At 41.3% G+C, this 20,102-nt stretch overlaps 1 protein-coding gene across 6 annotated transcripts in view; it reads left to right on the top strand.

The window, feature by feature from the left end:
* The window catches only part of RARA (retinoic acid receptor alpha), a 149,155-nt gene that overhangs the window by 64,713 nt on the left and 64,340 nt on the right, over positions 1-20,102 (top strand). For 2 of the 6 annotated variants that reach the window (XM_069953820.1, XM_069953814.1), the window contains exon 1: positions 132-285. The exons of 2 other annotated variants lie outside the window; for them this stretch is intronic. The gene's annotated coding sequence lies outside the window, so the exon portion shown is untranslated. Of the gene's footprint in view, positions 1-131; positions 286-7,272; positions 7,334-20,102 lie in introns of those variants that run through there. 2 more of the 6 variants (XM_069953816.1, XM_069953818.1) reach the window with 2 other exon arrangements.

The raw sequence follows: 20,102 nt of genomic DNA, 5'->3' as shown, positions 1-20,102 counted from the left end.
GCGGTGTTGTGTGCCCTGACTGGCAGTGGAAAGGTTAAGATAGAGGGTGGCAGGTCTAGCTGGTTATGGGGTGGGGAGCTGTGGGAGGTACCGGCAGAGAGGCTGAGCTGTAGGATAAAGTTTCACTATATACCCGCTATGGCTGCAGAGAGAGGAGGCTGACACTACACCAGCAGCAGACACAGCCTGTCTCCACTTTGTCTGGCTCTTTTCTAGGACCCTGTGAAAGGCTGGCACATACCGGTGGGCTGCGGCATACCCCCTAGAATAACAGGACCAAAGCAGGTAATAAATGGGCAGGAGAAGCCACACGAATGGGTACATGCGGCAGGGGTGGTGGTGGAGGTGGGGGGTGTCCTGATATAGAACTGTGCGAATCGAAACATAAGGGGTCCCCACTATACAATAGCTGCAAGAGCAATGCTGTGTGTATAGTAGAGGGATGCATAGCACACATGGATTTATACTTGATAGTATGTGTACAGTTAGGAGCACTGTTTACAACAAGGAGACCTATATTACAGTCTGTGACATGTGCAATACTGCTGAATCCGTAGTCATTGTGTAGTATCGGTGCTAGTGCGGTGTCCTTATATATCAAATGCACATATACATACAGTACATAGCGTCTTTATCTGCAGGTTGTCGACTATAATAGCAATATACAGTGCAACTTTCATGTATAAGGTGACATTGTGGATCTCTATAGTATATACACAGTCTTTTCTATTGGATATACTGCTTACATTATTGATGCATCTTTGTTACTATATTGTTTACAAACATAGGATTATAGCAAGATGGTCATAGTATCTCTATTTAATATCTATCTATCTATCTATCTCCTATCTATCTATCTATCCATCCATCCATCTATCTATCATCTCCATCCAATTATCTATTTGTGTATGGATCGATCTTTTAGCTATGATCTATCTATCTATCCATCTATTTATCCAATTATCTATCTAGCTATCTATCTTTCTATCTATCTATCTATCTATCTATCCAATTATCTATCTATCTATCTATCTATCTATCTATCTATCTATCTCCTATCTATCTATCTATCTATCTATCTATCTCCTATCTATCTATCTATCTATCTATCTATCTATCCATCTATCTATCTATCTATCCATCCAATTATCTATCTATCCTATCTATCTATCTATCTATCTATCTATCTATCTATCTATCTATCTATCTATCTATCTATCTATCCCCATAGGAACTACATCATAGTTTGGACCATACTACTAGATGTATATATGTTTTCTATATCTTCAGCTTAGACATGGTATCATACTGGAGAAAGATATAACACTGCCTGAGTAAATCTGCTGAGATGTGCAGTGCGGTGCGGACTAGATGTATAACAATTCATGTGACGAGGATGACATATAGAGCACTAGACTTTATGGCAGGTAATACAGTGTAAAGTACTGACATGTGAGATTGGGAAATGTTAATGATATGCTGAGTACAGCATTGACTCATATCATCCCCTATACTGGTATATACAGTAAGGGACTGGAGCATACAGAAGCACATGCAAGATATAATACTGACAGGTGTGAAATTGGGCCGCACACCGGATAATGGTACCCCCGAGACTGGAGTTTATGGGAGAATGTGGGAACCTAGGGAAATAAAAGATGAAAGAACAAACTGAGGAAGAGAAAAGAAATACAGATACTAAGCTGGATTACAAAGGATAACATGATACGCCTGCTCAAAATACTGATACATGCAAGAGAGGACTACACAGGACATGGAAATGTGTGTGTATGAAATACTACATACTGGACAACATGGGATATGACAATACATGTGTGTGTGAAATACTACATACTGGAATAAACAACATGGGATACGACAATACGTGTGTAAAATACTACATACTGGAATAAACAACATGGGATATGACAATACGTGTGTAAAATACTACATACTGGAATAAACAACATGGGATATGTCAATACGAATACAAAATAGTCATACATTCAAGACTGGACTACACGGGATATGACCATACGTGTGTATGAAATACTACATACTGGACTATCATGGGATATGACAATGTGTGTATGAATTACTACATACTGGAATATACAAAATCATGGGATATGACAATACGTATATAAAATAGTCATACATACAACACTGGACTACACGATACATGTGTATAAAATACTCCTAAATACTGGACTACACAGGATATGACAATACGTGTGTATGAAATACTACATACTGGAATATACAGCACAGAACTTGATAATACGTGTATGAAACACTACATACCGGAATGTACAACATGAGCTATGACAATACGTATATAAAATAGTGATACATACAAGACTGGACTACATGGGATATGACAATATGTGTATGAAATACCACATACTGGACTATCATGGGGTATGACAATACATGTATGAAATACCACATACTGGACTATCATGGGATATGACAATACATGTATGAAATACCACATACTGGACTATCATGGGATATGACAATACATGTATGAAATACCACATACTGGACTATCATGGGATATGACAATACATGTATGAAATACCACATACTGGACTATCATGGGATATGACAATGCGTGTATGAAATACTCCTACATACTAGAAAACATGAAATATACATACAAGACTACACAGGATCTGGCAGTGTGTGTCTATGAAATGCTACTACATTAAAGGCTGGACTACATGGGATATGGACTGGATTTATGTATGAAATGCCCCTATGTACATACAAGACTAGATTACAAAGGATATTGCAATGTGTGTGTATTAAATACTCCTACATATGAGACTAGACTACATAGACTATGACAATGTGTATGTATAAAATAGTCATACATACAACACTGGACCACACAAGATGTGACACCATACTAGATTGGACTATATTGGGTATGACGTTGTGTGTGTGCATGCGTATGTGTGTGATGTAACATTGCATTTGTATGAAATACTTCTACATACAAGATTAGACAATATAGGATAGGACATTGCGTGTTTATGAAATACTCCTACGTGTGAGACTGGACTACATAGGATATGAGAATGCGTGTGTATAAAATAGTCCTACATATGAGACTGTACCATGTGGGATATGGAAATGGGATATGTGTATGAAATACTCCAATGCTCCAAGACTGGGCAACATGAAATACTAGAATGCTTGTGTATGAAATATAACTGGACAACATAGGATACTACAATGCATGTGTATTAAATATTCCTTCATACAAGACTGGACAACATCAAAGGAATACATGTGTATGATAAATTCCTACATACATAATTGGACCATATGGTATATGACATTGTGTGTCTATGAAATAATCCTACACACAAGGCTCTACTATACAGGATATGGCAAAATACTCCTGCATACAAGACTGGACAAGGCATGCGTATGGATGGCGCCTCCATATTGGATTACAGACTAGACTACTTGAGATAAAACAATAGAGGGTTATACAATACTCACATACATAAGACTTGACTACTACACGTGTGTTTACTATAAGCTATACTTGGACTGTGTGAGATAGATATGTATACAACACTCACAAGAACGGACTACAGGAGATAACAATGTGTGCGTATGAAATGCTTATACATGCTAAACTGGGCTACACCAGATAACAATGTGCGGCCTACAAAGCATGATGTGGGCAGAAAATACTCACATGCAAGACTGGATTACATAGGATATCATGTATGTCAAAAATGACGATTCATGCAGCTCCACCAGGGGTTACACAATGTGTATATACTGAACTGCATAATACCGCCATGTCTATCCATATTACAGGGGAAAGCTGCCAATACATGTGATAGATGCAGTGTAATGTGGGGTAGATAAATGCACGACCATTATATATTTTGATGCTGAGTACTTTATGGGTACTGCTATATGGATATTTACTGGACCAGATAGTATTGAATATACATGAGACTGGAAAGATTGTATACTGCAGGTCAATAGAATACACGATATTGATCACATGCGTCAGGGGAAATACTATGAAGATCATATATTCTAGATCGTAACATATCAGAGTATGTAGGATGCGGGGAATTCTAATTCATGTCACATCAAACTATGAGCGAAAGGCCTAGAAATTGACCATAACATATCAAAAATATCAGTGTAAATATTCCTGATGATTTTGTTGCTGCTTTTTTTCTGTACTGATAAGTTTTTTAGGGTTAACAAAAAAAAAAAAAAGATAAATAGTTTTGTTCAATTTTTTGGTGACCAATCACTGCGGGTTCGAAAGAGGCCGAACTTCATATCGTATATACTGTGTATTAGAATTGTTGATTTATTCTTGGTACTCATCCTTGGTGAGTGCCTACAAATTCTCCTGATCCTTATATAGCACCCAAAACTTATCACTCAATAGGTTACTTGTTACAAGAATTCAGCAAATTCCTAATATTTTTTTCATCTAGCAGAGTTTAGAGGATTGATGCAGTACTGCGATGAGTTGGTATGGCACTTTGTTTCTATAAGATGTTTTGCTAAGAGAAACTCCCTTAACCAATTCCTGCTGCTTATCGACATCCCAGCTGTAACTCATCGGTTCCCTTTCACTACATCCACTGAACAGGCTGGGTTCTCAGGCTGGGGGCATTGTGTCTCGAATGCAGAAGCAGTGGCCTCTACTCTTGGTGTTTGCAACTTGACATCCTGATGAGGTCACTGATCTTCCAGTGTCACATGGGGCACAAAAGGGGAAAAAAAAGTACCGCTCTATGAAAGTCAAAGGACAGGGCAGAGGTTGCACTTGGACTTCTTGTTTCTTTTTCGATCTTTATGGCTGCATGGAAGATTGCTGATGAGAAAATCCCTTTACGGGGGAATATGACTGATGGGGATGTAGAAGGAGGGGATAGGGCAAGGCCTAAACAATGGTAAGAGCTAACTGAGGGAGGAAGCATGGAGTTTTGAATACTGGATGGAGTAAGAGAGAATTGGTTGGTGTTGGAGAATGGGATGACTGTATGTGCATTAGAAGACCACCGATTTGGCTAGACCAGATTTCCTGGAAAAAAATTCTAATATCTTTATTGATGGGACCACCCGTACCATTCTCATTGAGAGGATAACACCATACCACCTTCATTGAAGGGACAACTACATACCACAATGATTGAGAAAAACACCCCATGCAACCGTCATTTAGAGAGGACCACCCAATTTCACCCGATGTCATTGAGAAGGCCACCACCTTCATTGATAGGACCACCGCATAGTATCGTCATTGAGAAGAACACCCCCTACTAAGAATACCCCATGCAGTATTGAGTTGTACACCCCATACCACCTTCATTGGGAGGACCTCTCCATACCACCCTCATTAGAAGGACCACCTATACCATCTTCCTTTAGAGGACCACCCATTTAGAGCTTTTAGTCCATGCAATTTTGAATGTTCATCTTGAAGTTTAGTGTTAAACAATATTGTTTTTGTGACTAGAGGAGATATTGTAAGGTAGACTGAACTCTTTGGTGAGTTCTAATGATTCATTCGCACCATCTGGCATTCAGGAGTGTAACGTGTAAATCGTAGGAGATTCTCTTTTCTTGAGGTTAGTCAGCTAGTTTGTGATGTTGGATTCTGCTGTGCAGATGGGCACAGAGCCCTGATATATACAGTGCTGAATATATCCTTTTAGTGATGTTCCACCATTGTTTGTTTAGACTCGGTCTGTATCTTCAGACATCTTTTTCATGGGTTATACCATTATAACTTCCATTTAGGAGTTTTCATCACAGATTTTCAGACAGTAACAGCCTGATTATTGCACCACTGATCAACCATCTGATGAATATGAAGGATTCCCGACAATCCCTAGATGGCAGATGTCAGAGAAGAAAAGTGTCCAACATGTTCCATCAGTTTGTTGTTTGGGAGAAACACTGTTGCCAGTCTCATAGTCCAAGCAATAGAGACAGACAGCAAACACCGTTCAATGTGACACAAGGGGCAAGTGCTTACAAATATCCACTGGTGTGGTTCCACACAAACAAGGTAGGTGGTGCACAGTCCCAAAATGGTTAGCACAAGTCTTGCACATGAGTAAAAAAGAGGGCTGCACTCACCAAAAAGTCCTTAGGTTGATACTTTATTAAGGCCAACAGCAGAGTAAAAAACAGCATAACAGATAGCAAGCGACGGCCGTTTAGTGTATCAACGCATCTTCCGGAAGACTTTTTGGTGAGTGCAGCCGTCTTTTTTTTACTCATGTGCAAGACTGTTGCCAGTCTAGTAGTGGTTGTCTACCTAAGCGAAGCATAAAGAATTTGACTCCTTCACCTCATTACACTCTATGGAGTAGATGTTCTGCTGGATGGGGAGTGGAAGCTTTTCCCTTGTATCTTGGTATTGCAGCTGGTTTCGGTGGAGTGCCCCCTCTGCCTGACAACCTCCAACAGTAAGCTTTGGTTGGGGTTGGGGGCTGAGACCCCCACTGATTGAAAGAACAAGTGTAGGAAAGAGCTCATAAAGTGATAGCATGTTGCTGAAATGTGCCATTACTCGATTGGTGGTTCTATGATCGAATGAAGGAACCATAGTACTGATTCCAGTCAGTGGGGCCGGTTACACTTCCTCCATGGCCATCTGGCCTGGTACTGCTGTATGGAAAAAAAATGGAAGGGGTCGCCATGTGTTATGACCTAAAATAGGAATACTTCTTCAACGTCTGGATACTGAATATAAAATAGGGGTTATAAGGAAAGGGGGTTGTGTCCTAAGGTTCTTCTGCATCTGTGGTACATCAGTGGAAAAAAGGTGGAAGGCCCGGAACTTTTTTCAATGCTTTAAATTTGTATTGCTAATTTCCATGTTTCCCTATCTAGACACAATTTACATATATTTGCTTAGTAAATGAGTAGTATAGTGTGCGGCTGTATGTGTGTTTATCCCATGATCCAACACTGTGACATGTAGACCTCAATAACTGCACCTATGGCCCTCATCCACTTTAGTGGGAAACAGAGAGTTTCCCCATGCTACTCTTATAGAAATGGCTCTCGGACCATCTGTCATCTAGTCCTTGTAATGAGGGGCTAGCATTACCATGTGTTTATGGTGTATGTAGGATCAGTGTTGTTTTTATACTTTTCATTGATCGGTTATGCGGGAGATAATTATATACCGTAACACAAGGATCTTTGCCCTCATCACAAGGTCCAGAGAGGACGGTGGACTGGGACGGACTCACAGGAACACTATAAAACAGGAAATCTGCTAGACACAGGCGTTCTGAACATTCTTCTAACTTTATGTTGGGTTTGTATATGTTTACTTATATTACTGTAGATATCTGATTACTTGTTTTTGTCTTTGTAGGTTGTTAGGGGGGTGGTTTAAAAAAAAAAAAAAAAGATTAAAAGTCTTTGGAGGAGTGGTATCTTCACATTGCTATGCACCTTTCTGTTCCAAGCAGTTTCTACATTGTTGATTGAGGTAAACCTTGGTAGTGGTTCCAATCCTGCTCACTGATCAGAGTTTTATATTGAAGATGCATAGACCGAGGCATAGACATTGATTTATAGAGTGACCCGGGAATGGTTGGCTCTTTATGTGATGCTTTTAACCAGTGCTCACATTACATTATGCCCAGTATTTGGTCTGTTTATTACAAAGCTTGGCGAAAACATATCTCTAAAAGAAAGCAAGGCACAGCGAGTTCCCTGCAAGTGCTTGTCGGAGTTCTTGAGTGCCACTTATGCATGACACATAATATGGACCTCAAAACATGACTTTTATAACACAGTCTACTTGATATGTGTAATTTCAGCAAAAATAGACTGATGAGTTGGCAGTGTGTTCTACCGATTGCTGCTGCTTCTATAGAATGGCAGATCACAACAACCCTTTTATTTTAAAGTGGACAGGCAGTAAAGGAGACCTAAGGCTTAAATGGTCACCGATCCTTCAACAAACATGTTAGGATAAGCTGTCACGTGTACATGACAAGTAGCACTATTTCAGGCCTTTATATTACTGGTGTATGACATTGTCACCAGTTTCCTGCTCCCCTCTATCTCTGCAGCGCACCCTCATAAAGCATGGAGGACATTATAGATCAGTACTGAGCGGTGTAAGCTGTGAATCTAGAACTTAGTGTCACTGTCGTGTAATTTTTTTTTGCAGAAATCAATAGTACAAGCGATTTTAAGAAACTTTGTATTTAGGTTTATTAGACGAAAAATTTATTAGAAAAATGCATTTTTATCATGAAAAAGCAGTTTGAAGCTCTCCCCCCTGTCTTCATTGTTCTCCTATGTAGAGAGCTAAATAAAAGACCAAAACAGGACAACAAAGAGTTAATCTACAAATACATCGCCCTTTATCTCCTCTGACAGTCACCACTGACCTCTCTGAGCTCTGAATACAGCTGTCACCAAGCTCTGTGCCTGTAATCCTCTGTTATCTGCTTTCTGCTGTCGGCTAACTCCCTCCTCCCCTCTCCCTAGAACAGACTGGGTACGTCTGATGCAACAAGTCACAATTTCCTGATTTTTTTTTGCAGTGGATGGAAAAGAGGAGGGAGGGGGGTAACTGGGAAAAGGCTTTTTACATGCAGATAATGGTATATTTGGGTAATAAACCCAATTACAAAGTTTCTTAAAATCGCCTGGACTATTGATTTCTGAAGAAAAAAAAAAATACGACAGTGACTCTTTAATTGACATATAACACCTACTAGAACGTTTCAGCATTTTTTCCCCCTATTTATATAGACTCCTGCTGGAACTTGATCATTTGGTGTGCTGATCTGTGTGGCAATGGTTTTTATTATAAAAATTTTTTACAGTGAAGTTTAGAAAGGGAAAGGAACCTGGTAAGCAGAGAGAGACGCTTTTTTCTCTAATAAGATTTATTACAAAGTATCTTGTATTCATTTGTACTTTTGATTTATGCAAGGTTTGATAAAAGCTTAGTTACCATTTTTAAAGTATTACTGCCACTTTATAAAACTTTTGACAAATCAGGATCTGGGTGTTCGGACTCCTACTTATCTCTAGATAGAGCTGGGAGAAGCACTTTGTACGAAGCGTAATGATTGGCTTTTGAATCCCACTGTTTGCCCACTCTATGGAAAAGGCATAGAAAGCCTGTGGACCAGCCAGAACACATGAATATACCCCTGGAAAAGGCTGTATCCATGTCTTCCAGACGATCTTCAGGCTGTCTCCACCTTCTCTATGGAGCGGCCAGACAGCGGGATTCAAAAGCCGATCATTGCTTCACTCATACTTAGGGGCCTATTCCACAGAGCGATAATTTATTACATGGAGCGATAATCTGCTAGATCGGGCCGATTATCGCTCCGTGTAATAAATAAAATGATCTGCCAATGACAACGATCATCAGCTGATCGTTGATATAGGTTTGAATAGAGATGAGCGAACCTCAAACATTCTCGAGTCCATCCGAACCCGAACTTTCGGCATTCGATTAGCAGTGGCTGCTGAAGTTGGATAAAGCCCTAAGGCTATGTGGAAAACACGGATATAGTCATTGGCTGTATCCATGTTTTCCAGACAACCTTAGAGCTTTATCCAAGTTCAGCAGCCGCCACAAATCAAATGCCGATCGTTCGGGTTCGGATCAACTCGAACCTGAACCCGGTTCGCTCATATCTAGGTTTGAACCTATAATTGTCGGGCGCCGACCGCGCATCGCTACATGTAATAGCGGTGCGCGGCCAGCGACTGACTATTTACATTACCTATCCAGGCGGCAGGGCTCCTCTTGCGGTCTTCTTCTTCCCGTGTCCCGCGCGCTCCAGCTTCAGAGTGGCCTGTCTGAGCTGACAGGCCGCTCAGCCAATCACAGGCCAGGACCGCTGCGGGCAGTGATTGGCTGAGCGGCCTGTCAGCTGAGACAGGCCGCTCTGAAGCTGAATCGTTCGGGACCCAGGGAGAAGAAGCCCTTGTTAGCCATGCAGCCCTTGTTAAACAATAATCGGGCCGTGTAATAGGCCCAGTAAACGAGCACCGATCTAGCATGTCGGCGCTCATCTACAGTTATTATCGGGCCCCCATCGGCCTGTGTAATATTACCCTTACTTTTGACGTGTAAAAAGTTGTTGTTGGTTTTTTTTTTTTAAAGAGACAGTACACTGCATTTTATCTGTAAGGCTGTGTTCACACGTACAGGATTCGCAGCAGATCTGTAGCAGTTTGGATGGTGCAGATTTAAATCTGCAGCAGATCCGAGGCAGATTTGTTGGCTCAGATTTGATTTGCTTTAAATCTCCAACTTCAAATCTGCTACGGATCCTGTACGTGTGAACGCACCCTAAAGGTTTTTATAAGGTAAACATAGTTCTTACTTTTGCACCCTGTCAAGTGCATTTCCATAGTATTCAATAGAGCTATGGTGTTTAGTATAGTACTTTGCACATTGCTGCCTTTCACATTGTGGCGTTCTGTTTTTTTTTTTGTTTTTTTTTTTGCTTAGTGTAACATTTCATTGTGCTGTCCTCCTGTACTTCTTGGCACAGCTAATAGTGGTGTGACTATGTAAAGGTATACATTGTGCAACTGCTTTAGGTCATTGTGGTTTGCAATATGTCAAACACTAAGTTAAAGAAATAGCACGACTTATACGGACGGACACGTGTGCCTGGTTATTAATATGTCACCAGACACGACTAGCATGAATATCAACAGTGCTGACACGACAGATACACAGAGTGGTGTTCTTCAACTATTGCAACACTACAACTCCCACAATGCCCAGACCCTGTAGTTTGCTATAGCTGAGAGCCCCAGGTTGGGGAACACTACGGTATAGCAATACCCTGACCAACTTTTAACCTGTTAAAACATATTAAGGCATCACTTTATCAGCAATACTGTAATAAACATCTGCTAGGTTACAAATATACATAGAGATGAGACCGGGACGGACCATTGTTAAAGGATAACTCCATACTTGTGCAACAGATCTACTGCATTCCACAGTTGAAAAGGATCATGTGACATACTGTTCAGAGAGACAGGGGTCATAGGTCACACACTGCATCACATGATTTTCAGGACAGCTATATAGTGTCAGTACTCTTAGAATAGTATACGGATATATTTGTCTAGTACACAAAATCTCCAGTATCTGTACAGAGTCTAGTCCAGGGCCTTATGGGCGTTGTAGTTTTGCAACAGCTGACAAGCAATAACAATGATGTAGACAATGCTCTGTGAGCTAAACAAGCCTGACTCTGATTGGATACATTGTAATAAACTACAGAGATGTTCAAGCAATTTAACACAAAGAGGGAGGTTTATGGCGCTGTCAGAAAGTAAGATTTTCTTTGTTGCCGATAGCAACCACATCACAGCGCGCATAGCAACCAATAACCGCTCAGTGTTCAATTTATCAAAGCAATATAAGAAATAAGAGCTGAGCTGTGATTGGTTGCCGTCGGCAACAAAGAAATTCATACTACAAGAAGGCGCAATAAATCTTCCCAAATTGTAATCGGAGTCGTATAAAATTTCATAATAAAGGGGTATGGTCATCTTGTGAAGATCGCTTCCCGTTTCCCTCTGGCCTGTCTGTGGTCACCAGAAGTGATTTGAAAGTTAAAAACAGCGAAAGCGCGCCTGTTTTTAGCAAACTACAATGTTTATGTAACTCCAGGAGTATACAGCATGGGGCTATGCTATATGCAACTCACATTAAAGTCAATGGAACTTACGTAAACAGCCACGCGGCTTGGAAGGGGCCAGGATCCCATCTTTATGACATGGACATACCCTTTAAATTTTTTCCCCCCACTACAAAGGTCTTTGCATCTTGCTGGTCATAACGTTTTTTGTTTTTTTTTCATAGTTACATTTTGCAGGCGGAGTTGTACTAGGTGCCATTTTTGTTACCTGTATGGTAGATTACTTTTCACTAAAAATGCTAAAAAACAAAACAAAAAAAACCAACACATTGTTGCATTTTTTTGGGAATATCCAGCGCTACAAAAAGATGACCTCTTTCTTCCAGAGACAGCACCACTCTTATCTCCAGTTTTGGTGCAGGGGAGGAAGCGGAGGCGCGCACGCCTTTCCATAGAGATACTGCAGGACACTAAGCATGGCGGGATTCTGCAGCGAAGAGCTGCGGAACTCCGCCATTTTTGCTCAGTGTGAACTGGGCCATAGAGGTTGTAGTACCTGAAGGATGAATGAGTAACAACTCACCAGGGTTGAGTGTGGCAGATAAGAGTTGTAGTACTTGCAGGATGACTCGTGAAACAACAAACAAGCAAGGACCAGATCTAGCTGGACAATACAGTACAACAGAAACAGTGATGGAAGAGGCCAGACAACTGAATGCAATGATAGCAATAAAAGCAGACAGGCAACCAAAAGCTAATGCTAACTTCTCAAATAGCAGACAGGGCAAGACCGAAATCACAGACGGTGCCAAGCACTATCACCAGCAGCTGAACAGAGCTGAATGGAACCTTTAAATAACCTTAAAGTGTACCTATCGTTATAACTTTCAAAATTCAAAACAACAGTAGATTTGATATAAAGCAAGTTTGCAATATACATTCATTATTTTTTGATGTTGTCATGTTGTAAAACAAAGCTGTACTTACCAGAAATCCAGGTCCAGTCTCCTGAAGGCAGATCTTCTGACTTGTGTTGGTTGAAAAAAAAAAGAGGCTAAACACAGGAATTCTGGCCAGTACAGAGAGTCACAGCTCAATGTGACTGCCTTCTCTCTTTGACCGCTCAGATAGCCTGGGAAAAATAGGACTTCCTGTTTTCTGACTCTTTGAGAAAAAAAGAGTCAGGAAACAGGAAGTGGCGTGTTTCCTGTGATAACTAAAAAAAAAAATAATAATGAATGTAAATTACAAACTTGCTTTATATCACATCTACTGTTGATTTAGATTTTGAAAGTTATAACGACAGCTACACTTTAAGGGAGCAACAACCAGAAACAACTAAAATCTGGCAAAAACAAAAAAAAAACTCTTTCCAGCGACTGGACTAAATAAAAAAAACAGGAGATAATGACATGGCCAGTGCTACCCCGTCATCAGTCTGGGCAGTGTGACTGTGAGGATAGTCCCAGCCTTTGCAATAATAATGGAGACATGAAGTCACAGTCAGTAGTAAAGCACATTTTTCCCCCTATTTTGCCGTCACCCATGATTTATAGGGCCGCACGTCTAGAATATGTCCTATTAGTAATACTTGGAGACAGCCTTAGAAATGTCACTTAAGCAGTGTTCAGCCTGTTGGCCCAGAGACTTCTTGTAGTGTTAGTGGTGACGGGGGTGTCCCGAGGAGGGGGGGGGGAGCACGGAACTGTCTTCACCAGCAGATTTCTGGCACGGTGGCACAGAATGAGTTACATCTTCCCACTGGAAGTGTTAATTGGAAGCACACGGATCTGTTTTTGGAGTGTAGTTCATGTTTATACCTAAATATAGAGTCACAGTCCTTGTAGTAAAACCTCACACATGTGGAGAACATGGAAATTATTCTGTGTCCTGGTGTGTGAGCGTGTGTGGGCCAGGGCCATGCACAAGTCCCTGAGTCATTGCTTGGTTTCTGTACAGTTCACTGTGGTGCAGTGTGTCAGGACAGGATCACACAGTGCTGGGATCTACATAATGTACAGTGATCTATTATACACTATCAGGACAAGATGACAGTGCTGGGATCTATATAATGTACAGTGATCTATTATAAACTATCAGGACAGGATGACACAGTGCTGGGATCTATATAATGTACAGTGATCTCCTGACTATAGATTATCAGGATCACACAGTGCTGGGATCTATATAATGAAATGTAGATTATCAGGATCACACAATACTGGGATCTATATAATGTACAGTGATCTCCTAACTATAGAGTATCAGGATCACACAGTGCTGTGATCTATATCATGTACAGTGATCTCCTGTCTGTAGATCATCAGGATCACACAGTGCTGGGATCTATATAATGTACAGTGATCTCCTGACTGTAGATTATCAGGATCACACAGTGCTGGGATCTATATAATGTACAGTGATCTCCTGACTGTAGATTATCAGGACAGGATCACACAGTGCTAGGATCTATATAATGTACAGTGATCTCCTGACTGTAGATTATTAGGATCACACAGTTCTGGGATCTATATCATGTACAGTGATCTCCTGACTATAGATTATAAGGATCACACAGTGCTGGGATCTATATAATGTACAGTGATCTCCTGACTGTAGATTATCAGGACAGGATCACACAGTGCTAGGATCTATATAATGTACAGTGATCTCCTGATTGTAGATTATTAGGATCACACAATACTGGGATCTATATAATATTCAATGATCTTCTGACTGTAGATTATCAGGATCACACAGTGCTGGGATCTATATAATGTACAGTTGTCTGACTGTAGATTATCAGGACAGCATCACACAGTGCTGGGATCTATATAATGTACAGTGATCTCCTGACTGTAAATTATCAGGATTCCACAATGCTGGGATCTATATAATGTACAGTGATTTCCTGACTGTAGATTATCAGGATCACACAGTGCTGGGATCTATATAATGTACAGTGATCTCCTGACTGTAGATTATCAGGATCCCACAGTGCTGGGATCTATATAATGTACAGTGATCTCCTGACTGTAGATTATCAGGATCACACAGTGCTGGGATCTATATAATGTACAGTGATCTCCTGACTGTAGATTATCAGGATCCCACAATGCTGGGATCTATATAATGTACAGTGATCTCCTGACTGTAGATTATCAGGATCACACAGTGCTGGGATCTATATAATGTACAGTGATCTCCTGACTGTAGATTATCAGGATCACACAGTGCTGGGATCTATATAATGTACAGTGATCTCCTGACTGTAGATTATCAGGATCACACAGTGCTGGGTTCTGTATGATATACTGTGATCTGCTTATTGTAGATAACCTGGACGGGATCATAGATTTCCATATTACAGTGATATTTTTTTATATACAATGGAAATGGATAAGAAAAAGTTTCCAGTATATACAAATCATATTGCATCTCTCTCTAGCAGTATTCATGTTTTGCAATATAGTGTAAAAACGTAGGTCTCAGCTGTATGGCGAAAACACCACGTGAACGTAGCGTTAGCATTCAGGAGTGACCTTAGTTGTTTGTGGCTGTCATGTCTGTGTTTTTTGTCTCTTTCTTCACCTGTCTGTCTTGGGGCGGAATTCCAGGAATCTCGAGTCATTCAGGTTCATTTCAGCTTGTACGTTTCCAGGAAATACAGCCCTGGGCCTGCAAGAAAAACACACTGTGACTTTAACATTCTTGAGTGGTAGGATATAGAGATATAAAATCTGCATCGAATTAATATAAAAAGTAGGGGTGTACGTTTCAGGAAGTGAGAGTCTGAATTGTCTACCCGTGAGTGCTAGTGACAGGAAGTGGCATTTTGCCGGGCACAGCTGGTAGTCACGCCAGGAAGTATGAGGTCAGCCAGGGATGGGGGGTGTAGTACAGCATGTCTGGGTTGGGTTGGTGGGAGGAGGTGGGGGCACAGCGGAAACAGAGACCAGAGAGAGAAGGGAAGTGAGAGCGTCTCGTGAGTGGTTAACGTAAACTGCAGATTATAGTCTTACTTAGCAGTGCTGGTTTTTCGTACTCCTTTTCCATGTTTAGCTGCCATGAAGCTTTAACATAGATAATGGATGTTGTTGTTCTTTGCACCTGTATTTTCATCATCTAATGCAGTTGTATACTGTAGTTGTCAGAGCATATTGGGAGTTGCAGTATCACAGCAGTCACAGTTTGCATACAACAGCTATAATAGAAGTCTCAGACGTAGTGATTATCGGCCTAATTGGGGCAGAGATTATCGGCAAAAAGGGTCTCATATTATGCGCTTTTAGATGCCGTATTATGGAGGAGTATAAGCATGGCGGTAGAACATGTGTCTAATGCTTTGTAGAGTGGAGTTCCATGCATCTGTGTGCAGGCTCTATAGATATAGCCCTCCTATATACATGAGGTCTTAGGGTGGCCAGATAGTATGGCATGTATGGCTTCAGAGACAACATCTGTCTGTGGAGAGTCAGGAGTCTTTAGTCTTGGTCCCCAAAACTTTACCATAATGTAGAAGGATTCTATGCAGCAGGTAAAAGCCTAAAGGATTCTTCCATGGGAGATCTTGAAAAAATTGTGACTGGTGTGTTCTGAAGTGTTTAGTATCGGCAACATGTTTATTTTTTGGGCACCTAACATAATGGAGGGTTAGGGCCCTATTAAACAGTGATAATCGGCCAAATAGGGCCAATTATCGCTCCGTGTAATAGAGACAAAGTTCAGTCGATTAAAAACAATCATCGGCTGATCGTTGGTTTAGGTTTGGACCTAAAATCGTCAGGCCCCTACCGTGCATTGCTACCTGTAACAGCAATGCACAGCTGATGGTTGCCCATCTTACCTCTGCCCACTCCCGTTCTTCTCTCCTTTGGTCCTCAGATGCGCTCAGATGGAAAATGTGGAGCATGGAAGAGAAGACCAGGAGCGAGGAGAGGTAAGTTATCAGGTGTTTGGGCAAGGGCAGCATGGACATCGCTTACAATGTCCATGCAGCCCTTGCTGCCCGATTATCGGGCCGTCTAATAAGTCCAGTTTACTAAATTGATAGTAGTCGGCCCGTGTAATAGAGCCCTAACCACTCTCTTATATATATATTTTTGAAGAACTGGGACCAGTCCAGCAAAGGCCCCATGCCTCCCATGTCCCCCTCCCAGCAATTTACAACTCTTGACTCCTTTTTGCTCTACCTCTTGCTTTGGCTGTTTTTACACAATGTGCATTTTTGTCTCCATAATACGGACCCACATTTAGGCATTTAATACAAATGCAAAAAATGCATTCATATTATCGACCTATTTTCCATCATCCTTATCTATCCCATCTTTCCTGGCCACCTCTTCCTTCTCTCGCCTTCCTATGGATCAATCTTCTATCTTTGTATGATCTTTCCCGTGTTATTCTCCTCCACCACTTTCCCCCTCACTCTCCCACTTTCCCCTTTCTGTCCGTCTTCCCTTTTTCTCTCCCACCCCCCTTCTCTTTGGCTCTCTCTAGAGGGGAAGGAACACCAACTTCCTGGAGAGAATCTCCAGGCCAAACATCTGAAAAACAAGAAACGAGATCGGGGAGAGAGCAGACGGGTGGAGGGCAAGAGAAGAGGAGCTGTAATCACGCACACATGTATTCCCACTTAACTATATCTTATGGATGTGACATATCTGGCTGCACGTTCGGAGGGGAGGGTTGGGATATAGAGCATAGTTTATTTGCCTACATTCCATGATACTTGTCGACAGAGTTTGCGATTTTTACAATGGTGCATTCGCAGCATCACATTTAGAGCCAGCTACTACTAATATAAATATAAATTCTGTAGGCGTCAGCCCTGATCCTGATATACCATAAGATGCAAGCGTCTTTGGGCTGCATCATGGCAGTCTTATTAGCACAGAGTAGATTCCAGAGGCTGAAGCATCTGTCTTCCTCATAATATATTATTCTCCAGGTCCCATTTTTCACTCCTCTCTCCACCCTCTGGGCCTCCTCCTCTATACCGCCTTCCCCCCCTCCATCCTTAGTATGTATGTCTGGCTGCTGTCCCTACATCGCCTAAACCCAGATTTAATTTTAGGTAAGACCGGGCCAAGCCTGGCCCCCCTGTTCTTGCACTCATACCACTGACAGGGCAAGGAAAGGGTTACAGCTGTGGGTGGGGAGAGCCTGTGCTATCAAACTGCAGCTCCCTGCCCTTTTGTGTGAGCACTTAGCCTATGTATTTGTAAGTTTTCTGTGTCTGTGGGGAATCTCCTAAAATTTTATGGGGGCGTGAGTTTATTACAAGGCAGATGGACTTAACTCTTTGGTCCCCTGGTGAGCTGGTGATATGTATATATATATATATATATATATATGTGTATATATATTGTTTAAGAAATCTCTTCAGTACAGTAAACATCACATTTTCTTCATACTCGTCAGATGTGTCGTAAGAATTCATGGCTTCTTGCATAAATCTTATAAAGAAAAAAAAAATGTGTGCAACTAAGCTTTATCGTAACAGGAAGTGAAACAACTTCATGATAATTCACGCAATCGAAAGGGACAAAATTGGGTACTTGGCAACCAGTGCGTCATAATAGATAACATCATAATAATAGTATCATAATGATCAGAACAGATCACAGCGCCATCTTGTAGCACAGACTTTTGCCGTGGTTCAACTTTGGAGGAACTAAAAGTCTTTGCACGTTTACCCAATCATTGCTTACTAGGGATGAGCGCAACTCGAGCATGCTTGGGTCCATCCAAACCCTAGTGTACAGCCTATGGATACATCCATATTTTCCAGGCTGCCTTAGGGCCGCATCCAACCTCTTCCGCCACCGGTAATCAAATGCCGCTCACTCAGGTTCAGACGGACCCGAGGACGCTCCAGTTTTGGTCATTTCTACTACCTACCACTTGAGACGCTCTATCATTCAGTAAAATTCAAAAAATGTAGTAACCTACAAATTTATGGAGGCCAGTTGCCCTTTGTTCAGCCAAGCTGGCATTGGACTGTGTAGCTCAGGCATCAACCTGACACAGTTTCTCAATTCGATTAAGTGAAATCTGACTTAAGGTGTGATTTGCACTACTTGAGATGGTATAGCTAGAAGTTTGTCTAACAATGACCACTCTAGAAGACTTTTCACCAATCACAAGAAGAGAGTTTCCTTGTACCCTAAGTACCTCAGTTATTAACCTCTGCTCCATTCCCTCTGTTTAGTCACAAGTCTCACTGAATGTGAATTGAACATCTATATTTATCTATGCAGTTAGTCCCCAGGTGCAGTATCCTCAGGTAGTGCATAATACATTCCACGTGGTTCTCTGTCATCTCTCTGGGGAAGCCCCTCTGCAGGTTTCACATGTCGGTTTACATGTGTCACCTTCGATTACACATGTGTATTTTCCCTATGATGTAGCTAATTCAACGTCTTCAAAGACACAGCAATACTGACGAGGATAAAAAAAAAAAAACTTTCCCCCGGATCAGCATTTTTATAGTTCATACAAGTCACCGCAGCTTTTTTTTTTTTTTTTTGCATCCATGTTTGTAAATGTTACTAGTAATTTCCAGCAATTGGCTTCTTACGTTTAGTGGTCCTGTAAAAGACGGAAAAAAATAGTTTGGTATCCCTTTAAACTGCACTGTTCTGGGAAAGGCTGGCCCGGCGCCAGCAGTTGAGGATTGGGGTTGTGTTTCCAGACTCGGCTTTCATGCAGAACCTATTAAAATGTGTCTTGCAAGGCCATTTTAGGACAAGCACAGCCTGGCATTGTGTACGAAAGTGGCGGCCTGGTCACTTTACGTCTGCTCCAGTTTCTTGTCTTATACACTTACATGCTTCTCTTCCTGTTGCATTTACATATTTATTTCCACGCATATTCTGTATCCGAGCCATCCTCTTTTTTTTTGGATCAGCCTCTTATTCTTTTGTGGCTACATCTTGACCATTGTTTTGCTCTCTCTCTCTCTCTGTTAATGTCATTAGATTTTTTCCTGTGTGCCACATAAACATTTGTCAAGGAGATTTAGGTAATCGGTCCCATGCATTGATTCTAGCATTGACTACAGACGTTCCCACCATGCCCCGGGCCATGTGAATTACTTGGCCTAGTCAAATAAATACGTGAATGGCTGGTCGTGACAGATGACGATTGTTATATTGGAACGTTTTTGCTTTGCCTTGTTTTACCCTGCGCCTCCAGTCTTTGTGACTGCAGATTCTGATCCAAAACAACCTGAGTGTGAGCTTACGTGTCCCCCTACTCTGCTTAGTACTGTTCCTGTCGCTCAGTCTTGTCCAAATCTGGGTGTTAATTCTTTAAGGACCACTCTCCTTTACCTTGTCCTGTAGTACGTATTTGCATGGATCCATGTTCATGAGGCCTTCTTCCCAGCATTTCCCCCATCAGCCTCCCTAGCCTTTTAGTTCCTTAGAACTA

Source organism: Dendropsophus ebraccatus, chromosome 14, assembly GCF_027789765.1.
Source record: "Dendropsophus ebraccatus isolate aDenEbr1 chromosome 14, aDenEbr1.pat, whole genome shotgun sequence".
Taxonomy (NCBI): domain Eukaryota; kingdom Metazoa; phylum Chordata; class Amphibia; order Anura; family Hylidae; genus Dendropsophus; species Dendropsophus ebraccatus.
Note: the sequence above shows the minus strand (reverse complement) of the source record. Positions and strands in the feature narration are given on the sequence as shown.